General features: G+C 32.4%; 1 long non-coding RNA gene across 2 annotated transcripts; it reads left to right on the forward strand.

The window, feature by feature from the left end:
• The first annotated feature begins 329 nt into the window (after positions 1-329).
• LOC110456465 lies at positions 330-14,567 on the forward strand. Of its 2 annotated transcripts, XR_002463587.1 has the most exons (5): positions 330-388; positions 620-745; positions 6,741-6,930; positions 13,066-13,162; positions 13,597-14,567. It is a non-coding gene; the product is annotated as an uncharacterized LOC110456465 (long non-coding RNA). The 2 variants fall into 2 exon arrangements; XR_002463586.1 differs by having other exon boundaries at positions 363-745.
• Positions 14,568-21,513: the final 6,946 nt, after the last annotated feature.

Below are 21,513 nucleotides of genomic sequence, written 5' to 3' on the forward strand. Positions count from 1 at the left end.
TTTATGGACTTCCATTATAATGACAGCAATTTAATAATATATTGATCTGGATTCGAGTCTAGGTAATATTAAAGAGTAATGTTTCCGTCAATTGTTATCATTAAATGCATATACCCGGATGTCCATGAACATTGTAAGGTGTTTAAAATATATGTAAATATCTGTTTTAATAACCCATTCTAACGTGATTCTATGTGCGTGTGTATAGATATAACCACCATTGAAATAGGTTATTATAATCAGAATATAGTCATTTGAGAATGGCAATTGGACTTGTTTGGTGAACCCAGACGGTCATGTAGTACCCATTGTAGGTTATATACGATTCTGTCGTACCAAATATCGGCAAAATCATTACAACATACAAGTCATATGCTTCGGATATTACGTAGGTGGTTTAATTTGCTACATAGCTTAAAGACGTTGGATAAGTAATTCTGCTTTATACACATTTGTTCTGATAAAAAGACTATCATATATTAGTGAAAAGCAGCAGTTTTAAATGCTTAACACAAACCGAAGATATCAAACGGAATTGTAAATTGATCAACTTTCTCTAACAAGTTGCCGTGGATGTTTCTGTGAATGTTGAATGAAGTTAATCATTCTGTTAATTTAGGGAGAAGGGTAGCCTATACACATTCTACGTGATACAAGGACACCAGGGAAAAGTATAATGTCTTTGAAATTTGGATGTTGGAAGGTATATTTTCCACCATGAAGAGGCTGACAATGGACAGGAAAGGTACGTAATGACAAAAAAGATACACGATTTAAGTCACCAGTGAAAGGACATGGTTCAAATGTATACACAAACCATACAATTGATGATCAGCAATAATATGACTCGTCCGATGCATTATGTTTATACAAATTCGTGTGCTTATTGATTTTGCAGGTGGCAGCATATATTTGTTATATGTAGAGTATAGAGGGACTACCGATGTGTAAGGTTTTGAACACAAAATATTTAAAGTCTACACTAACATGCACTGAAAAGCAATTGTTCCCACAAACTGTGTGATCATGCTATAGCAATAGAGCGTAACCAGTTTCAATTGCATTTTCCGCGAACGAGACACGAGTGTGTGACTCATCAACAGTAGAAGCATATTTCAAGTTGTTACCTTAAATTAACCGATCATACGTAATATATATTTTGAACATCATATTCAAGTCCGCTTATCAGATTAATGAAAAAATCCTTATGAACCATTCACAAAAAATACTATAGATATAAAGCCGTACATCGATGTCACTTGTTAAGACTCTGGTATAGATGAGACTGTTGCGTGTCGTTTGATTCTACCTAGTTAAACACGGGTGGGTTAAATTACTGCATATGTACAATTCAGACATAAGTCCGATGTACACATACATAATAAGGCATTGCTTGGAAGTATTTAGGTCCAATTCCTGTATTTTTCACTTATTTGTTTTCTGTCTAAATTGTTTTGCCTATCTGTTTTTAATGTTTAACGAAGCTCACACACGTGACTTTCTTTTATTTTTTTGTTTGCTTGTTACCGCTGTAATAAGTACTTAATATATCAACATATCAAAAATGGTTTATCCTTTACGTATTTTGATGTTGACGTTATAACAACTTGCGGCATTTTCTCATGGTTCCATATCGTTAATAATTTCATATCGATGTGGGAATTGCAAACATTCTGGTTAAATTTCAGTTGGTGAGAAAAAGTATTAAAATAAATATTAGCGAATCTTTTCATTAATGTTGCACGTATTTAATTGAATATGATGGAGTCATGGAAGCTAACCAATACCATCGTGCCCTATAAAGATGCCGCTCAAGCAGAAGGAAGCCATGTTCAAGAGATTGCATGATATTGGAGCAGTTCCACATAAGTTGAATGCCAAGAGTCGACAATATATATTGATCTACGCTACGGTATCCACACATGCTCAGATCCGCCTTCTATGAGGAACAATTGCCCACAAACTATGTGATCATGCTATAACCTAACAATAGAGCGTAACCAGTTTCAATTGCATTTTCCGTGAACGAGACCCGAGTGAGTGTAAAATATGTCAGCGGTAAAAGAATTGACTATACTAAGGGTTTTGATCGACTTGCCGTTGGAAGCAACGCATTTAATCGTTGGGGCGGGATAGAGCACAAAGAGTCAACCAAGACGATACCCAGGCAAACATGATTCTAAGGAGCTCGAATATGGAGGAACTGAAAGGGATGTTGAATGAACTGAAAACTCGCTGAACAAGTCAGAACTGGACTAGAAGGGTAAATGGAATAGCCTTTGTGGAAATGATATTAGCATGGTAATGGCTTATGTGGATATTTCGGACATGACAATGTCGATGTTGCAAATAGCAATTGTAATAATAAACAGCCTCAAAATATGGAAGCCAGCAACATACCAGTTAGGGAAAATCTGCCCAAATAAGTGTATGTTACATAGCAGATAAATTCGTTAAAGGAGAACTAACTAAAGCTCTCTTAGACATAACAGCCACTCTATTAAGGGTTGGCTAACCATTTAGTCATTTCAGTCATCCACCACTGTATGGACCGGATGATGGAGTCTTTAAGATTGAGGTTAATGGAGGTGAATAGTTGCCTTACCTGAGATTCATAGAAGATGAAGGGAAATGAGTACCTGAACTACTTGAAACTAGTATTCGTCTAAACTACCCTACCTAGAGTTGTTTGGTATTATCGACGCTGAACTCGATTCAGCTTTGACCGAGTACTTGGGCTGGTGTTGGCCACCACGTTTGTTTGATAGGATAGCTCCTACAGAATTCACACAACAAATCGTTCTAGAAACCTTCCAATCCTAGCAGTAGCAGAATAATGGTTACCATAGACGTTTTACAATCTCTTTGTCTCCATTTGGGACCGTATGCTAGTGATAACTCTAGCCTTCAAAGACAAGCACAAGCTTGTCGACAAATAGGAACACGATGTAAAGGTCGTACTGGACCAACCGCACCCGGACAAAGCAGTGTTTGGTATGAGAATGGAGAATTGGGAGAGTAGGAAATAGACAACTCAGCCGTTACCTTCTTCTATCCATATTGTACTTAAACCCTGTTCCGATACAGAATGAAACTTCAGACCCTGACTCGATTTGTAGAACGCTGTTAAACAACATATATTTTAGAATATGTTAATTATATACGGAATGGTCATACTTACTTGGAACAACATACAAATTATATTCCGCCTACTTTCGTTTTACCTGCGTGTGTGTGTTAGTGTACGAATGTGCCGCGATGTATCGAAATGTTATTATTCTGTTCGAAACCAGTATTAAAGATAACATATTTTGTATAATACCTTATGAATATTATATCTGTTAGTATTATCTTTGAAGTTTCCGTAAATGCGTCCCTTGTAAAATACTTTATTTTATTTTTTCAGTCAGGTGCATTCTTTTGTGAATATTTGGCTCGTATCTGTGTGTGTGTACTTATTGTTTTTGAAGATTTAATGTTCCCGGTGAACCTGCAATATGAAGTTTTTTCATATTTTTTTTTTAACTTTGAGGCCGGCGAGACGACATAACTTGGAAACCATTTAATATGTATTTACGAGCTGTCCTTATTCCGTAAAAATACCACGGTGTCGTCTCAATAATTGTTTTTTTGTTTACTTCCGGTTGCCTCATTTTCGTTTTCACTGGTTTTGGAATTTGTTTTTTTGAAATAAGCAAGGTTCGTGCATACGTTGACAATAGTCTACGAAATCGACAACGTTGATATGATTTGTACCTATTTATGCTTGGGATGAACTATATATATGTATGGTATTGTAACATGATTGGGTTGAAATGATTCCTGTGCAGATTGTCGGGGTCTCCGGGGAACAACTAAAAGACAGGTTTTATTTCATATCTAAAAGCGAAAACCAAATAGATCTTTTGCCCCAAAGACACATTAATTCATGGGGAAACCACAAGTATTATCAGAAATGAGCGGAGTTACGATTGCTTTTTTGGTCCTTTTAGTCTCACATTTGGGGAGCAGAGAAGCATTTCGTATAATGAAATAAATGAAGTTAAGGTTAATAAGGGGGAAAACATTTTACTTGTACATATATGTACATCTTGATAATGAAAGGAAAAGTGTCTATAAAGAAATAATATGAGTAGCAGCTAGCATTGAAGGTAACAAATAAACAGTATGAAATCAACAAAAGGATTAACTGTTGATTGCAAGCATTAACTTGAACGAACAACATAGTCTCTCTTTACATTTTCAAAGCATAAACTATCTGACTTTTGGTCAGTGTAGCATGTCTAACGCCCCTCTTACTACTATACACACTCTACTGAGCCTGTTTAATCTACATACGTTCATATAGACTAGTATTGTCAGGAAATATTTGGTGTTAGGCAAGTAGATGCACTTTGGTTTTTGTACTCTAAAGCACAGGAAATGATGTTTTTAAGTAAAAAAGCATTGTGGGATAAGTATGAAACTTTCACAAATTAAATATCATCATATAACTAATATCCATGCCAAGTTACATGCCTATCCCCCCAAATGCCTTTCATGTACTATCAGCGGATAAACATTGAAAATAGGCAGAACATTTGATAAAACAATGAAATCGGTTAACTTTAACGATACTTTCCTTGAGGCTAGGAGACTAAAAATTACCAGCAAATCAAACTTCATATATTAAATCAACATTTTACAGTAGTTGTGGTGGCAAATGCCATTTTTGATTTGTAAGTTAACTTTTATAAGTAAAAAACAAATCAGGAACTGGAACTCACTTCAGCCACAGGTGTTGAGCAAATATTCTATGATATATATAATAAACAATACTAACAATTGATATATTATACTTGTAGCATATAAAGGGTGTATGCACCTTTTAAATTTACTTAAAATTGAGAGATATTTGAAAAAAGCCAAGTTTGAGATGTGTCAAGAAGCTTTAACTCAGTATAAAACAAAAGGAAAGTATGAAGTCAATATGCAATTTATGTAAGTTTACTTAAATGAGTGAAATTAAAAACAATAATTAGAAAGGAAATTATTGAGAAAACAAATTACTTTTCAATTGACTGAAAAGACCCCCCTGACTTAATCCTTCGTTTTATATAAACAATCTTTAAGTGACGATTGAATTTCGGTCATTTTCATTCTGTTACATATGCTTGTCTAATTTCTACATGTTTCAAAAACAGAAATGGTATTATTTTGGTTTTTAAGCTCATTTTGAAAACAGCAAAACTATATTTGTGATTTTTGTACCCCCAGAAACCCACTTTGGTCATACAATAGGACATCAATAAGGAGGTGAAAATCCGAATATACCGAGAACAAAGACGATAAAGTGTAATATTATACTATCTGGAAAAAAGGGCAAGAGGAAGGAAAAAGACAACACTTTATCTTTTAGTTTAGATCGTAGAAATGTTACTTCATAAATAATATCAAACATGCAAAAAAGTATGACTGCATAGCAAAGAGGCATTCTTTAAGAAGTGCGCTTATTTATAAAAAAATTATGCGATGATAATAGTGACATTAGGAGCGAAGACAAATTATAAGCTATGGAACAAGGAACGGTTTGTTATCTGTGACTCAGAGACAAGGACAATGTATTATGGCATGCATTTCCAAGGGAGATACCAAGACATTATATAGGATAAATCTGTGTGTAAGATCAAACAGTATTTTTCTCAGGTGAAAAAATACCGGGAATTTCAATGGCATTATTCAGAATGTTGAATCAAACAATAATAAAGGAATGTTATTAGTGATCATTTTCGAGAAGACACTCGATTCATGATGTTTGTTGACATAATTTTGGATTTACTTTTTTAAGGCTCCGATTAGATATTGGGTAAAAGTGCTTTACACTCATGCTAATTCAGCTATAAATCAAGGAGGTATCTTTAATTATTACTAAATAAAAAAGGAGTGGTAGTCTAAGAAACCAAATCACCCAAATAATTTCATTCTTTGTGTAGAAAAAAACAGTTATAACGATTGGAAATAACAAAATGGTTTAGGGGGCATTTTGCCTTTGATGCATGTCTAACATTAAAATGCTCGAAAAAAAGGATTTGGAAGAATCAAATGATGAGTTGAATAAAAAAAAAAATTGTGTCTGGGTTAAAAAATACTTTACAAAAAAATACAAGTGGTTAGACCCGAAGACATAACCCATAATGAAGAAACATTTTTACAGAATTGAAACTAGCAATGGGGACAGACAAAAAAAACATTTCTCTAATAGACTTGAGTGTCCTGAGTTATTGTGAAAGGAGCTAAAAATTGTAAATAATGTAGTTCGTTATCAGATTCCTTGAAATTAAGGCGGAAACAGAGGATACAACAAAAGTCGGGCAAGTGGCAGCTTAACCTGAAATCAAATGAACTGATTTGCACATGATTTCAAATGGCAGAAATGTTTATATTTAAGAATATCGTTAAGACTTTGACAATTGTGCATTATGTCAATTTTCTGGTGTTTTTCTGTCATCAAAACTTTTAAGCTCAGTGTGATATCAAACAGAGTGTTCAATAGCATACCTTATTATTCCTAGTAATATTGAAATGTTCATTTAAGGGTAAAACATTATATCACCTTATGATATAAATTTTATAAAAAACTAATGTGTTTTCAATTAGAATTATCCTTAGCATATCGACAACACATTACATGTTACATGTAAGCAAACCTTTTTATCCATGAAAATACATGTAAATGCAGTCACCGTTCTTTTTTCATTCAGATGCCAAGGACTTGGACATGGATTGAGGTATTTACAATTAGATATCTGATGTCGGAATTGGCTCGTGTAGCTACATTCCGATACGTATCGTCTAGATTCTGGGTGTTGGACTTGGCCAGGTGGTACTTCGTAGACCACGATGGAGTGACCTTCGAGTGCATATTATGTGGCAGAATGAACGAATATAGAGGTATTATACATCATAATTTTCACGAACGTTCAACAGGTTAAGACTACATGTCACTTTGAGCACATTATTCCTTACGGTGGTTGCTAGGGAACATGTAACAATGATTTATATCTTTTTGAAGGAAGTCACTGATTAAATCACTACCTTGATATTAGACTAAGTTGTAATATTTTTACGTTTTAATAAAATATATACTAAAATAGGGAACACCTTAGCCAGTATATAGATATTTAGTAAACTAAATAATAAACAATATCACAAGAAGTGCTGATGTATTGAAGATTTAATTGAAATCACAGAAAATTATGATATAAAACAGTATATGAAATCTAAATGAAAATATTATAAAATGCAATTTTTAGATTGAAATACTGAATTTTCTTAATATAACGTTTTGTCATAATAGATGCATGTATTGTTTTGTGTAATAAGATATATGAAGCGTTTATCACCTTGTTTTATATATTTTTTTATATTTCTACTCTTATTCATTTCATTTCAACAATTTTATTGACAAAGTTGATACAATTCAATTGGATGGAATAACAGGCAAAGCCTATATAAATTCTCTCCAGCGATGGCTAAGTTAACGGATTCTGTTATTTTTATTTGATTTAATTTATACATCAATTTTGAAATGAAAATTATAAACAAAAAAATGAAAGGGATGTAACTCCTTCTTAATTAACATAACTGAAATACAAATACATTCACACTTCTCACATCACACACAAAACACTTCCACAGGTATTATTTATTTTATAACATTTTACAATGTATATAAGCTGTATAGCTATCAAATCACACAGATATTGGCAGACATTGACCAAAAGTCCATGTGCAAATATATGCACAGGTCACAGTCGCCAAAACTGTTAAGTTATTATAATTTTATATGCAAACAGATAGCTAGTCTATGTGTAATTCAATGTATAAGATGGAAACTGTAAAACAAGACAGATTGAACAAATCTTACAACAAACAACAACAAACAAACATGCTCAACTTAAAACTCCTATGTCCGTAGAAGAATAACATTTATAGAAAAGTAGGTAAAGTTACTTATTTGTGGAGTATAATTGGAATAGGAATAGTAAAGTATAAAAGTATAAAGTATAAGGTCATGGCTGGTTAGATCATATAGAGATTAAAACGCCTAGATTTACCAATAAATAACTGTACATCATTAAGTAACTGTCTGTTTGTTAGTCCATCACAATCAGGACAGCCTTGTAGAAAAATGTTTGTATCAATATGGTTATGATTTCCATAATTATCAACAGAAGTAAATAAAGTAAGTCTGAGATCATTATACAATGGACATTCAAGAAAGTAATGGAAAACTGTTTCATATTCAAAAGAGCAAGCACAAGAGGGACAGTCAGTTAAATGGTCATTGAATAAATCAAAATTTAAATTGCTACAGAAGTTTCTAAGTTGACAAAGAATAATATTGGCCCTTCTATCACCTTCAGTTTTAAAAATTAAGGTTGATTCATTATCGATAATAATATCTTTATACAGTTTGTGTTTAAAGGTTGCAAGAGTTGGGGAGTTTAAGAGATCATTATCAGTAGTGTTAGTTGTGCGGCACATTAGAGGGAGGAAAATGTCAAAATAATTGTTAGTTCTGCATATTGGTTCTGCATATTGGTGAATTAAACAGTCTTGTTTGCCTGACGGAATAGGGATTATTGTTTTGATTGTTAATGAAAGGATTTAAGACATCTTGTAAGTAATGAGGTGACAGCCCATGCATTATTTCATACATCATTATGTGTTTGTGTTTATTTCTTCTTGTTGACAGAGTTTCCCAACCAAGTTCATTATAAAGTTTATTTTGAGATGTTCCAGATCGAAGTCCAGAAATGATTCTGGCTGCCTCTAATTGAATAGATAACCTAGAAGTTCTTTAGATTGTTGAGTGCAATTATCCGATACTATGTCTGCATGTTCCAAAATTGGCCTAATACATGCTATATAAATTTTAATTAATGATTTACGATTGACTTTAGTTTTAATGTAACGAAGAATATTTAATCTACTATAAGCTTTTTCATATATATTCAGAATGTGTTGTTTCCAAGATGCATCATCTTTTAAAGTCAGTCCTAAGTGTGTATGTGCTGTTGAGGCAGTGATTTGGCTGTTTTGGAAAGTTATTGGAGGGTGATGTTTGTTATGTTTTCTAGAAAATATTACAGATTTAGTTTTGTTAGGGTTGAATTTGATGTCCCATATACCTGCCCATTCATCAATGATAGAGAGATCATTTGTCAGAACTTGTGCTGCATGTGCTGGGTTTTCATCTGTAATTACATATAAGGAGGTGTCATCTGCAAAAAGCTTAATATTAGTTGAAACATTGTCAGTGATGTCATTAATATAAAGGAGAAATAGTAAAGGTCCCAGAACAGATCCCTGAGGTACCCCTGCATTTATACCCTTAAACTGCGAGTGATAACCTTCAGTGGTGACACTTTGCACTCTATCAGAGAGATAATTTTCAAACCATAAAAGTAAATTTCCATCAATTCCATACGTTTTAAGTTTATGTAAGAGACCTTATTCTACTCTTATTCGAATTTATGATATGCCATACCAATTAGTTTCTTCACAGACGATTTTTGCTGGATATTATTTTAATAATATTGAACATTTCAAAGGATGAAAGCAAAGCTCAACTTGCTACTGTTAAAAATGGCAATACAAGAACACTTTAAGTGATAAATCTTATGTCAAACAAGTCGCATTTTTAGCATTGCATACAATGCACATGGGGATTTTCAAATAGTTGCCGAATTGGTCATTTTTGAACAAAGTTCGACGAACAATAGGTATATAGAATTTTCAGGAACTCCAAGAAAGTCTTGTTTCTAACTTAAAATCAATGATTTCCTTTATTCTGTTGCATAATCTCTCTTTTAAATCTTATCATAGCTTTAAGGAATGTGGACATTCTCAGAAAAGATGTTCTGTTTTTTCAGGTATAACATATATTGTCATTCGACATCCCAATAGTATTTAGATAATTTTTAATTGGGAGGATAACAAATTGTAATCTGTATTGAAACCATCGCAGTATTGTATCTGTTGTAATTTCAAAGACAATACTACATTGTATATGAACATTTCAAATCTATATTTCTAAAAAAGAAATCAATACTCATTTTCTTTCAGCTATAGTTACTAATTTAATTTTGCATTGCAAAATAGACTGGCATATACTATGATAAAGCAAGAAGTTTAAAGAGTTTATATTGTATTTCAGTTTTAAAATTTAGAAAAGCAAAAAAAAAACACTACTTTGCTCTAATGGGTCACAAACATTTTAAACCCCGATCAAACCATTTTCTGACAAAAACAAAAGAAAACCCCAAAAAACCCAAACAGAACAAAACAAACTAATTGCCAATACCGAAAAGTGATATTTTGTTTATCCAGACAGGGAGAGCTAGGAACTGCTTAATAGCTTTCATTTGTGTTACTTCAGAAACATTTACCCATGCCTGAAAAACGTCATTCCAGAAGATATTATTAGTTGTAAATTTTTTGACAAAATCCCATCACATATCTGATATATTTTCTACTTGAAAGTGCTCTGCTGCAAACATATGAATCCAACTTTTACCATTATTCGTATCGAAGTGGACTTCAAACTGGAAATGAAATTAGTGATGTTAATCATTTTAAGGCCTCAATTTTCATGATTTTGGATTAAAGTATTTCGTTTAATTTTGTCAACAGGAGATTCCAAAAAAAATGTGAAAAAATGTTATGTTCAGTTGCTGGATGAAAGTGCTGGTGGGTGTAGGAATTGCAATGAACAGAATTAAGTTTTGGTATTATTATTGATTTTGATACTACATTACGACCAAAAGGGTTAAAACCCTACGTGGCCATTGGATATACTGTTAATTACAGTTTTTGGAGCTTTCACATAATTCAAGGTTATAATCTCTTCTAAGTTTGTTTCCCCAAATTTTAATTTTCAACTATGATGGAAGACATTTGCACTGAATTCTTTGTTGCCATTAGTCCAAATAACTTTTGTTTTACAAATTTTAACTTTTAGACCTGAAATTTTACCAAAACAATCAAAAGCATTCAAAGCTTCATTGAATGAATCTCTAGATCCATCTAAACTTATTGAGGTGTCATCCGCAAACTATGAGAGTTTTTGATCCTTGTTTTTTTTTGAATACCCTGGCTATTTACCCATGGGTTCAAAACCTGTGAGCATTTATGTTTAAATATTTATGCAAAGTAAAAAGGCTAGTTTTTAGTCGAATATAGGTCCTAGAAATGGTGTTTGCGGAACAACTGGAATAAGTATTCCGTTTAGAGTAAAACAGGGATCAGGTGAATTTTTCGACGTTGCACACCAGTTTGTTTAATATCTAGAACATTTAAAGCCATTTTCACTGCCCAGGTATGAAGTTTGTTTAGACACAGCTGCAATTGTCTCTCATATGTTTTGATCTGTAGCAATGTAGGAAATCATCAACCATCATCAACCAAAAGGTGGACGGTCCAAGCCATTTTGCTATGCAATTGATTTTCAATCCGAAAATGAAACAAAAAGTATGCTCCCTTGGGGTATACCAATTTCCTGCTTGGTCATGTCGGGAATGTCTATTTGATAAAGAAATATAAGCCACAAGATTCCCCAAATTCCAACTTGATAGAGATATTTTGTGTTAATTTGATTCCATGTGGTATGATATGATTTTTATAGTTAAAAAAAGACAGCAGCTAAATGCTCTTTTTTTGCAAAACTATCATGAATGTGAATTTCAAATTTAACTAGATGATCAGTTGTGCTCCTTTTATGTCTGTCATGGAGAGAGAATATTTTAAGGTTCCAAGTACCACATAAGTCTGCAGTTAACCACTCTATCAACAGTGTTACAAAGCAAACTTATAAGATAACTATGACGATAATATTTAGGACTAGTTGTATCTTTTTCTGGTTTTGGAATGGGAATCAGTGCTGCCTCCTTCCATGTTTCGGGAATTCGGCCAGTATCGTATATTTGGTGAAATATATCAAACAGACATTGAAGGGATATATCTGGTAAATGTTTCAGGAGTTTGAAATGTACCTCATCAGGTCCAGTTGCAGTGTCGTGTGACTTATTCAGAAAATCTTGTCATTCAGTTATTGCAAACGGTTGTTTATAATCCTCGGTATAATTGGATTTGAAATTCAATTTAGTCTTTTCTTGTCGGGTCTATTTAAAAAAAAAATTAAGTTGAATGGTTGATGACGAGTTTCTTGCATCTGCAAGTTGATTTGCAATTTCATGTTTAGCTGAAACAGTTTTATTATCTGAAATAAGCTGTGGGGAGGCTACGGTGGTTCCCTTGCAACTGATTTTCCTAATCATACTCCTTTTTTATATTGTTTCTGGGGAAAGTTAAGAAACAAATTCTTGCCAAGTGATTCATTTGTTTTCTTTATTTAAACGGCGTGCTTTTACAGTTTAGACTTTAAACATATTAAAGTTAGTTGGTAGAGTAATTTTTAAACTTTCTAAGAGCAGATTTACGATAACTTTGAAAGACATTATTCAAACTAATTTCGGTAAATGTTTTAGTAGGGTCAGCGTACAGTGATGTCATCAATAGAAGAACCAATATTCCTTAGAAAGATTGGAAAATTTTCATTTCTGCAGAGGTCATCATTCACGGACCAGTTATAATCTAAATGAACACAGAATAGACAAAATGTTAGGTCAATATGCGTGAAGATCCTGATGCTGGGTGGATACATGTGGGGGATTTATTATTGTATAAACATATAGTATGCTTAGTTTTACAACTCGCCTAACAAGTGACAGTGACATTTTGCGCTAGTTCGTCCACTAATCTTATGTACAATGTAATGTCACGTTACCATGTAGTCTGCTGTCACGTAATTATTACGAAGCTGTTCGTTTTCAACAAACCTGAAGAGCCTAGCGAAGATATAAACACATGTTGTAATAATAATAGTTATTCAAACAACATAGTACACGGAAGGTCGCTAATGTTAAGTATAATTTACGAATTTACTTTTATTTCATTATACAATGTGGAAATCGGAGCTCAAATAAAGATTCTTACTTACGATTTTGTTTATCTCATCTTCAGAGGGAAGATTGTCTGAAGCGGAACTTCTGTCCCTTCATCATATTCGTTGCCGAATACGAATAATTCGGGTCCGAACACGCTGCTGATACATCAGTTGGTAAGTGGTAAGATGTTTTTATGTGAATTTTATTTCTTTTCATTAATTAAATGTAACAAATATTCACAATTTATTTTTTTATATTCAAAGCGGGTTATTTTCTCGAAAAAATGTGAAGTAATGTCAAAATATCACTGTGCTAATTGTCGATTTGGAAATCAAATGTATGGATTGTAATTTGATAAGATAATTTTTATCACAGTCATTTAAAATTTGTGGATTCGCCTTCGGCAAAGCCATACAAATATAACTGCCTCGAACACTTGCTCTGTATGCAGTATCAGAGAAACGTTATTGGACCCACGTATGTAATATAAAAAGAATTTGATCCACTAATATTTTCATATTAATTAAACTATTGTAACAACAGTTAAGATAAACTATATTTCCAAAACCGTTTGAATAATAAGTAGTATTTTCATTTCTCTTTGTAGGTGGATGGAAATAAGATCTAAACGCCGTTTTCTGCTTTATTTTACCACATGGGTTTGTCAAACCAATCTGCTTCCAGGGGCTAATGTACAAACAAATATCATCTAATAGTCATGCATGAAGTAGTTGAGGAGCCTGCAATTTGTTGGGGTATCTCTCTAACTGACTGATCCAGTGTAACAAATTAGATATAGCCACAACTGCCATGACTTTTGGGGGCTGGAGAAAAGTGATTGAAGACGTAATGTGTCATCTTCTTTTACAATGATAATCAGTTGTCCATTATATTACACATATTGTTTTCGAGGTAAATTGTGACATGAATTTCATTACATACAAAGAATACATTTATAGTTATTGTAATCTATTCTAAAATCATGTTACATAACTTATCAAATAATGTAATAGAAATGTTCGAAATAGGAACTTCATTCTTACTTCTGACAAAAACCCCACAAAAGTATTCCAATCAATTGCAGAAACATTATTTGATATGTTGATATGGTTTTAGAATATACAACACTTAATTGAGTCCAATAAAATAAATACTGTGGTTCTGTTCATTTCATTTCAACATATTGTATTCCTGATGGTAAACCAATAGGATTGAACAAAAGGCTATGCCTATATCAGTGTCTCCTGCATGCAGTCTTATGCTACAGTATTGTAATTTATAATGAAATGAAAAATAGAAAAACAAAAACTTATATACAAACAGATATCAATGTGCAAGTCAATGGTATAGGGGAGATAAATCAAATTGATTTTAATAATTACAGGTCAGCTGGCTAGGGATGTTTACTTCACAAGGGAAATGGATAATGTTCATCATCTTTCACTAAGTCTTTCTTCCCTTGGAATTCAAAATCCACACAAATGACATGCAGTCAAAACATCACTTAACAATTATACATCAGCTAGTTTAAGTGTTTAATGATATTAACATCCAGTTTTAGATCACTCAACATTTTCTATGAAGAACTCTTAACTTGTATATTCATATTTAAAATATTAGTACATTGTAACTAATCAATGTGTAATTCTATATAAATAAACCGTTTTGAGTTTTCGATAAAGGTTGAAATAATTTCTATGATGTTTTTTTTAAGTGGCATGATCACATCGCTTGCAATCATTGAGTATAGTATACTGTGTATAGTGTGAGTGATTATCACTAGGAAGAGGTGATGGAAATAGTTTTCTGTGACTGTTGTATTTAAAACACAGCAATAATTTTGTAATATTTGTTTCCTGCTTTTTTCAACATGCACATGTAGTAGATTCTAATATATGGTCATTATACAGATCAAAATTGAAGTTGGTAGCATTATTTCTAATTTGAAATAGTATAATATAGATTCTTCTTTCATCCGTGTTCTTTTACCACTGCATGGGTATAACTATTTGATAAGCTTCTAGTTTTTCACTCAGTTTGTTATATTGGGAAATAGATTAAGCATTTACTATAATTTGGTCTAATGGATTATAATGTTGACAATTGAGGGAAAAGTAGCTCTCAGTTTGGCATGTCGGAGGGTTGAAAATCATTTTTATCTTAACTGATATCTCACATTTTTTATTCATTTTAAAAGGATCAACTATATCATTAATAAATGTATTGCCTAGTCTTCAGGATCAAAAAATTAAACAACTCTTTCTGTTTACCAATGTATACAAAAAGAATTCCACCGGCACTAAATGTGATCGGTAATTTTACTTTTTCATTTATCCATTTCTCCAACATTCATTAAATGTTTCTGACATAATCGCACTAAAGAAAATGACTGTATGTTTCAGTTTCATCGTGACAAAATGAGCAATATGGTGTACTGTCAGTAACTCACACGTATACATTGTAGATCTTTAAATTTTGAAGCACCAAAAATTATGGCAATAATTTAGTACAGATATTTAATAACAATATAGCGATAATTTGAAAGCCAAATTATGTACTTTTATCTTTGTATGAGAAATATTGATGTCCATCTCACACTACCTAGTACATACGTGTATGTCATGAATGATAATGCTGTAATATGACTGTGAATGGAAAATAAAAATGAAAAATGAAAAATAAATAAATCATTCAGGTACTTAAGTGCTGTGTTATGCAATAGTTTATAAAGAAAAGTTAATTTATTTTCCCTCCTGTCATCTTAGGTTCTCCTCTGAATTCTATCTATAAGTCAAGGTGAGTTGTACGTCTCTACGTAGCCCTATCACTACTGTAGCAGCATTTAGTTATGATTGCTTAGTGCAATTATCCTAAACAATATTTGCATATTCTAAAATCGGTCTGACATAAGATATAGTATTAAGTGTACTTCTGCCAAGTGAGGTTTTAATGTTTCATAATATATTTGTTTTTTATAAATGTATCATAAATACTTTGCATATGTTCACTGACATAAGAATGTTTATGGGTAGTCCTGTCAGTTAGTGGTTGGTAAGAGAAGAATATTGTTGGATAGTTAGTGTCATTTTCCCTGACTGATGCTCAATGATAGTTTCAGATGCTTTAAGGTAATTTTACAGGCAAGTAAAACATTTCTTAGATTAATTAACTGCAACAGGATGTCATTGAGATTGACCTGTACTTACTGACATCATTCTCCGACCTCTTTCCCATACATTTAGCATTAACATTAGTATGTTTCCATGATGCAGGGATGTGACCAAGTGCCATCGTTTTGTTAATAGTAATGTGAGTGGATATGCCAATGAGGGTGTTAGTTTTTTTAATTACTATTTCATATGATCCTTCTGATGTCAAATCATTTATTAGTTTAAAAGGATGGATTACACCTTTTTCAAAATATTAATACTACCTAATTGAAAAGGATAGGGTTTACAGTAGGTTGCAGCTATGGGATGAGGTACGCATTTATTGTAATAGCTCTATCGATAGGAGCTTTACCAATAGGAAAAGGAAAAGGAATTGAAAAATTAAAAATTGATAAAGACTTTTTTTTTTCATCACTTCGATGGTGGTAAAAATGTATCACTCTGTAATCTCAGAAGATTTTTCCGGTAAGTTTTTGTCTTTCTCCTTATGATTTCAATGGTTCCTTTCTAATATTTCTATATTAAGTCCGGTGGTATTGTTTTTGCCTTTCTATGGATCCTATTGTTTGATCTTAGTTTCAGTCGGATATGTTGTCTGTTGTATTCTATATACACTTTCATTAGCATAATATGTGTTAAGAACATGCTGTCCATTCCTTTATCGAATAATATTAGAATTGACCGTAACGTACCTTTCAAAAGTTTCTTTTTGTTATTTTGTTTCCCAATATTTCTTTAATTTCGAGTGTTCCATGATTATGTGATTAGTCTGTGATGTAGGCATTACGAGAAGTCACAATTAGGTACAGTACCATATAGCCGTTTACAGAGACATACGGTGATTGTCTATGGATACAAATGCTTTGTAGGCGTGATATGTCTCAAGTGATATGTCTGAAGTGATATGTCTCAAGTGTTTGCTTGCATGGTTTTGTATTCTGCATGATTTCTGCATGATTGATTGAGACGTGATCATTAATTATCATGTAAAGAAGTATGGTTTTCGTTCGGTATCGGCGTATTTGTAATTCGGATCACTAGATTTAAGAATTATGCCTGTTACCGAGCACTGTTTGCTGTTTTCTTATCAAATTGGCTAGCGTTGTGTTTTCTCTATTTTGTTTGTTTGATTCGCAGTGTGTGAGTCTATTACATAAAAAACAGTATTCAAGATGATTTTCTTATCGTTTTACATCGGTTTTCTTGGAGTATTAGACTACTTGCCGGCCAAAGGGATATGCTTTATCATCATGTTGTGTGCTCCGTTTCTTATTAATAAATCCCCCCCAAAATAGTGGGGGACTTACTGTTTTTACTCCGTTTCCTATTATTATTATCATTATTATTCTTGTTCCGCCTAAATTTCGTCCGATACATTTCTCAACAACTATTGGACGGAATATAATGAAATTTTACACAAGTGTACGTTAGGGTCTGGGTGTGTGCAAACGACAAATGCAAATATGGGGGGCAGTTTGGAGGACTTATGTAATGGTCTCCTATCTAATGATTAATACCATGTACGTAAACTTTCTGCAAGAAAACATTCAAATGGTAAAGTACGAAACTTTTCATACGAACACAACATTATTACAATGTTCATAAACGTTTTATCTGTATACAGCAGGAAAAATGATCTCCCTTCATTGTTTTTGAAAAGGTAAAATGATTTATATAAAAAAATGTACTTTCTTTAACATTAATAGATATACAAGGTTTGTTAAATGTCCCCGTTACAACTTAATCATTTAAATATATTTACATTTCTGGTGTTCAGTCCATAAACATGCAGACCTAAAATATTGTTATAGTCAAAGAAAAGCAAGAATTATTTCACGTGAATGTTTTCTAACTGGAAACTGTTCAGAGACGTGACGTCAAATTCAAATTATAACAGAAATCCGAAATAGTTTCCGATTTCTGTTTGCCGTCTGACCTTACTGAAAACTATAATAAACACACGGTTTTGTTTGTGCATAAATGGCTGTTCCGACATTTGTTAAAACAGTTTGTTTAGATGTATATATATAATCAAATAACAAAAACAAGGAACCAAATATCGATATTGCCGTTGTTGATTTAACCTAATTAAAAGATTTAAATATATCCTATAAACATTAGTGATGTTGTGAAACTGAATTCCGATCAAAGATATTCTCTGCACATCATGAAACATGTTTGAAAGGAACTATGTTTTATAACATCATAACGAATAAAATGATGCATTTCCATCCTCCAATTATTTTAAGCATTACAATTTCATGTGAATAAGTTTAAACATACTGTACTGAACTCAATTCCGTTCAAAGATATTCTTTGCACATCATGAAACATGTCTGAAAGGAACTATGTTTTATGACATCATAACGAATAAATTATGCATTTCCATCCTCCAATTATTTTAAGCATTACAATTTCATGTGAATAAGATTAAACATACTCAAATGAACTCAATTCCGATCAAAGATATTCTCTGCACATCATGAAACATGTCTGAAAGGAACTATGTTTTATAACATCATAACGAATAAAATGATGCATTTCCATCCTCCAATTATTTTAAGCATTACAATTTCATGTGAATAAGATTAAACATACTGTACTGAAACATGAGTAAGATCCTTCCAATTTCCAAATATTTATTTCAGTAGATTAAATACATATAGTAAATGCTGAAAAATACAAAAATGACAAATATTCAAATTGCTGCACTTTTCTTTTGTGATTTAAAATAATTCAGTTACTGATAGGAAAATACACTATCATAATGTAAAAATACTAACGTGAATGTTTACCTACACGCCTAGGTTCTTACACAAAATATGCCAAGAATTTTAAGAATACCACTTTCAACAGTAAGTTACAAAGTTAAGTGCCTACAATATACATCCGACAATTGCATTTCTATTAAAAATAGGCCTTTAAATGGAATTCTTACACCAATTTATACATGATACACAGTAGAGAGAAATAATGTTGGACACTCTATAAATGATCCTTACTAAAAATAGATATGACGTAAGCAAACATAGGAATGTCAGACAGACGTACTGGACGGACATAAAGGACAAACATAATGTGTCTGTGAATTATTAGACAGTTATTAAATGTAAATACAAACCGACTTCAGGTAAACGAGATGTTTATAAACATCCATGCCAAATAACAGATTTAGCGTAAATAATATCTTAAAGCAGCAAAGAAAATAAAAGAGTAAATGTCTACACATAATGTTAAAATCAGTCATCGAAGACTTGACCTAGATTGCTGCCAAAAGTAAATTTACCATTTACGATGGATATTAAGAATGACACTTAAATAAACCTGCTTATTAATCTAAGGGAGAATCATATAAAACACTCAGAACCAACGAAACTTACATTGTTTGGGGCATTATGAACTTCACAAGTTCCTCAAATTCCTCTGAAACATGCATGCATTCGTCATGTACTTACTTGGACGGAAATGTGCTGTACCATTCAAGGAGAATAACTCAAATCACAAACCTTTGGCAATTTGCAGTAATCCAATAAAGGGTGATAACTCCAACACACATACGTACGCATCGCATAGGAATCCTTTATAATGTCTGTCTATATGGACATTTTTACTCTTTCACAATGACATTAACATGAGGTAATTTAGAAATCTATAATACTGAGTTAAAGGTACAAAATCAACTTTTCATTGTCTAATACTGTTATTTATGGCTCGAGCCAGCACACATACATAGTCATTTCCTATGAATAACAAACAGCCTGAAGTCGAACCAAATAATAACCATATTCATAAACAATAGATATTTACAATCGAACTACTAGAATATAACTTACAGTAATCTAATGCCAAGAAATATGAAAGGAATGCAGAATACAAACCCTAAAACTCGAAAGGTAAAATACAAAGATTAAAGAAATGTATTTGCTGTTTAGCTGTCTTTAAGGATGGATGTTCATAAATGTTCACAAACAAATTAAAGAATATCTGGATATTCAAAATTATAACAAAACACAATATTGACCTATCACAATACGTAAAAAGAGGAAGATATAAGTCTTTTACGAAATGTATAACGACAGTATCAGATCTCTAAAAAAGGAAAAAACTGTTCAAATGTATATTTTAATAAGAAATGACTAGAATTTATCAGAATGTTATCTTTGAAAGAAAAACGTTTAAATTTTGTCAGTTATTTCATCAATTGACACTAATTAATGACATGTTCGATTGGGGTGACCCTCCTGTTAAAACATCAAATTGAACCTTACTCAACTAAATAAGCACTGTTAATAGATGAACACATTGTGTGTATATAAGAAATACCAAAAAAAATACATCTTTTGTTGAACAATGTTAAAAAAGCGTGTTTTAATAACCATATAGTAAAATTTTAACATTTTCCTTGAAATGTGTTCTATATTGGATACTCTGGCACTATAAGATTTGATGTTAATTAATGTTTTTATCCCTGAAAATACGGTTATACAATCATCATTAACCAAATGTAAAAAAATGCCAATATTTACCCTCACAAAGCCGTTAAAGACCTCTTTGCATAAAAAAATCAAGTTTAACATTCATAAACGAAGCATCAAAAAGGTACAATTCACTTCATATGTAAATTTCTATAAATGATATTATATTAAACCATAAAAAGTTTTCATTTGTTAAACTCATATATCTCCAAGTGTACTGCGCCTATCATATATTCGAACACATCTCCTGAGCACCTGTCAACATATCACTTATGATGCTACTTGTATTGATACTTCATATCAACACTTTCAGCACATCTGCTCGTTAACGGGCATTTTTTTCTCATTTTTTGCAAATATTTCTTACAACATTTCTCAAGGAGATTATGATTGCGACCAACTAATGAAACGACGAAATTTTTTCAAACAGATGTGAACATGGCTATTGGATGGAAAACAGGATAGCAAGATTGCATGGATTCGCAGGCGATCATCAAAATTTGGCACTAAGCAAATATCTCCTTCACATCATGTCTGCATATGGAGCTAAACCCTAATTCCATGTCTAATGACGATCGATGTAATTTGAGTAAATCCTCTATTGTTAAAAGTTAGTCTTATCTAGTCTTTAATGGGCCTCCAGCACGAGAAAATGTAATCCAAATATCTAGACGATATGATGACATCCGTGCTGATGTAGGTTCATACACGTGCACAACATACAGTGAGTGTCAGAAAAAATGGCTCATTCCTTGTGCATTGCACATCAACAGGAAATTCAAACTTTGGTTGAAAATGTTTGCGTTGAAAGTGTGTCTAAGTTCACACGGGCGATAGTCAAAAGTGTGTGAGAGACCTAGATAAATTTAAGTCAAATCT

Source organism: Mizuhopecten yessoensis, unplaced genomic scaffold (assembly GCF_002113885.1).
Source record: "Mizuhopecten yessoensis strain PY_sf001 unplaced genomic scaffold, ASM211388v2 scaffold8745, whole genome shotgun sequence".
NCBI classification, from domain to species: domain Eukaryota; kingdom Metazoa; phylum Mollusca; class Bivalvia; order Pectinida; family Pectinidae; genus Mizuhopecten; species Mizuhopecten yessoensis.